Here is a 3,100-nt window from a genome sequence, read left to right on the forward strand (position 1 = left end):
ATGAAAATGTGTATGAAAAATATTTTGAATTGAAATGTTCACAGCTTAAATAAACAACTATGTTAAATTTCAGAACCTAAAAATGCAAGGCATTAAAATGCAAGCACTGTTAATTCAATGTATTATTTTTTTCATTTTTTCAGAGCAATTCAACATGATTTTTTGTTTCAAAGACATTTGTCATTAATTTTCTTCCATACACTTTACAGAACTTTTTTTTATTTTCTTTTTTTTTAAATGTGATCAAAAAGTTAAGTAAACTTAAAGACATAAGTTTTCAAAGAGCCCATTTCTCAATTAAATTGAGAGAATGAGTTTATTCAATCAACTTGAGTTAATTCAGCTTGCAGTATCAATGTTTGTATACTAATAAATATCTGACAATATAATTACATTTTGAATTATTGTTATATTGTTTGTGACATCAGATGCTGCTATAGCATATATATATATATATATATATATATATATATATATATATATATATATATATATATATATATATATATATATATATATTATATAATGTGGTTTGAAAGCAATATAATTTGCAGACTTACGTATTAAAGAAGGAGGTTGTTCAATGCTGTTATTGGAGGCACTGCTGTCATCACTGAAGCCAGAGTCATTGCTATGGCGATCCATCTTTAAGAAAACATTTCACTGCCTCTTAATAAGGCATCCATCACATTTATGTGTAAGTAAATTAAGCTAGTCATGTGCAACAAATAATTTACAAGATGCCACACAATTAAATAAGATCTAATTGTGTGATGCCCTGTTAATAAGTTTATAAAAGACTTTAATGAATACAAATCCCTTTAAATGGCATCCTTAAACTGTTTAGTAGTTAAAGGTCGGGGTAGGGGCTCAAGGAACGCTGTTGGGAACCCCTGGAATAGAGGATGGTGGTACGAATAAAGGGTTGTACCCAAATGGTTTCTGGTCCCGACTGACGTTAAATTTGGTTAGCAGCATTCTTCAAAATATCTTCTTTAGTGTTTAACAGAACAAATAAACTCTTGTTCTAAAATTTAGAACAACCTGAGAGTGAGTAAATAATGACAGAATTTTCATTTTTGGGTGAACTATCCATTTAAGTATACAATAATTATTTTGGTCTATTATTGGTCTATAATCTTGTTACAGAATTTCAATTTAGAAGTATGTAGTAATGAACAAATAAAAATAAAGTATTAAATATCATTTTAAAAAATTACTAATATTTCTATTCAATAAAATCATTGCAAATAAATAATTTACTCTCCCATAGAAATCTCATCTACAAAGATTCTAACTTACCTTGAATTCAGTGTCTCCACCTCACAGAAGACCTTCACAACTGCCCAGTTACCTGCTAAACAAAATAATCCAATAATAATCTTAAAAATACAGGGTTATATTTTAATAGGTTCAACCTCTTGGAACTTATTTAGTTTTGCCCAGGTTCTGGGTAGTTTTTGTAACCCAGTGTTTGGTAGTCTGTGCTATGCTAAACTGGTTAAAATAAATTTGCCAACAGTTCTGTATATGGAAGGCCATTTCTGTCATATAAGGAAACAAACAAATAACTAATAATGCATATAAAGTCAAAAGTATTACTTAAAAAAATCAAAATTATGACATATGTGACCCTGGACCACAATAAGGGGTCATAAGGGTCTTTTTTTTTTTTTTTTTTTTTTTTGCATTCCCAATCCTTTGTGCGGAGAGTGAAAGCTTAAGCCGAACTGCAGGAAATGGAGGCGCCAGCGCGATTACTTGCATTTTTATTTTTTTCAGTGGAAACAATTTAAAATGTTCCGTCATTTTTGCTCGTAAAGGTAAGAGTAATACATCATTCAGAACTGTTAAGGGTCTTTTGTTTGTGTTAATCCTTAATCCTTGGGACACTGACTAAGAAAACACTGGTTTGTTGATAAATAATTAAAATATCTCCTTTCTATTTTCCCCGACACATTCATTGTAATTACGTTTGCCGGAGCTGTGTGGGAAGTTTCAGCCCATTGCGTGCGCTTGAACGCGGATCTTCCAGCTGCGCTGATTTGCTGCTGCTGGCGGAGACTCTAAAGGCTTTCGGAGCCGGTCTCGAAAGTGAAGTCTCAAGTTGTTTCCACCAGCGCAGAAATTTGTTTTCATTACCATAATTGGTGTGTGTATAAACTATAAAAATAAGGATAAGCCTAAAACAGGCCCGAAGCCCAGCCGCGTCTGAACTATGACCTGAAAATTGTCCCGAGGCCCGGACTTATTTATAACATTTTAGACATTGTATAAATTGACTCATTTATAAAGTTAAATAAAACATTTTTAACTAATAACTATACTGTTATTATTGTTTTTAATATTAAAATGTAGACTAAAATGTAGACCCCAACACACACACACACACACACACACCTTCCCGGGCCCCGCCTTCTTTTGATACGTTCCGCTATCAGTGCCCGCAGACGCTGTTGTTATCTCTGTGGACAGAAGTGCTTCTCCCAAAGTTTGAGAGTGACCAAACAGTTTATAAACAGTCGCTGGACCGCCTCCTGACTGAAGCCCAAAGTCTATATCTATGCAAATACCTCGAATCGAAACTAAGAGCGAGATGCTTTGCACTTAAGTGCCTGCAGGATTTCAGCAATACTAATTTCAATAAGTGCAATCAAAGTGCTAATTAAAACGAAACAACAACACTACAAATAGGCAGAGAACGAAAAAAATTATTTCTAGCCCTACTTAATAATTTAAACAGTACCTATGATACTAGTGTATTAAGTAAACACTTACGCGCAGACGCTGTTGTTATCTCCGTGGACAGAAGTGCTTCTCCCAAAGTTTGAGAGTGACCAAACAGTTTATAAACAGTCGCTGGACCCGCCTCCTGACTGAAGCCCAAAGTCTATATCTATGCAAATACCTCGAATCGAAACTAAGAGTGAGATGCTTCGCACTTAAGTGCTCTCTTTACGTGATCAGTGAATTCTGACTCCTGCTGCAACGAGCGCTTTATAGAACAGAAGCTTTGGAGCAGTGCAGACCAAGCACTCGCACAAATGCGACCACGTTAAATTTTAGCTTAAAAAAAACATATTTTGCAGAAGGCATGAAG

At 34.1% G+C, this 3,100-nt stretch overlaps 1 long non-coding RNA gene across 1 annotated transcript; it reads right to left on the bottom strand.

Annotated features, from left to right (window-relative positions):
* Positions 1-530: 530 nt before the first annotated feature.
* LOC127159309 (uncharacterized) lies at positions 531-2,894 on the bottom strand. Its single transcript, XR_007826417.1, has 3 exons — positions 2,779-2,894; positions 1,303-1,357; positions 531-645 (listed from the first exon to the last, which is right to left on the bottom strand). It is a non-coding gene; the product is annotated as an uncharacterized LOC127159309 (long non-coding RNA).
* Between the last annotated feature and the right edge of the window lie 206 nt (positions 2,895-3,100).

This window comes from Labeo rohita, unplaced genomic scaffold (assembly GCF_022985175.1).
Source record: "Labeo rohita strain BAU-BD-2019 unplaced genomic scaffold, IGBB_LRoh.1.0 scaffold_207, whole genome shotgun sequence".
Taxonomy (NCBI): domain Eukaryota; kingdom Metazoa; phylum Chordata; class Actinopteri; order Cypriniformes; family Cyprinidae; genus Labeo; species Labeo rohita.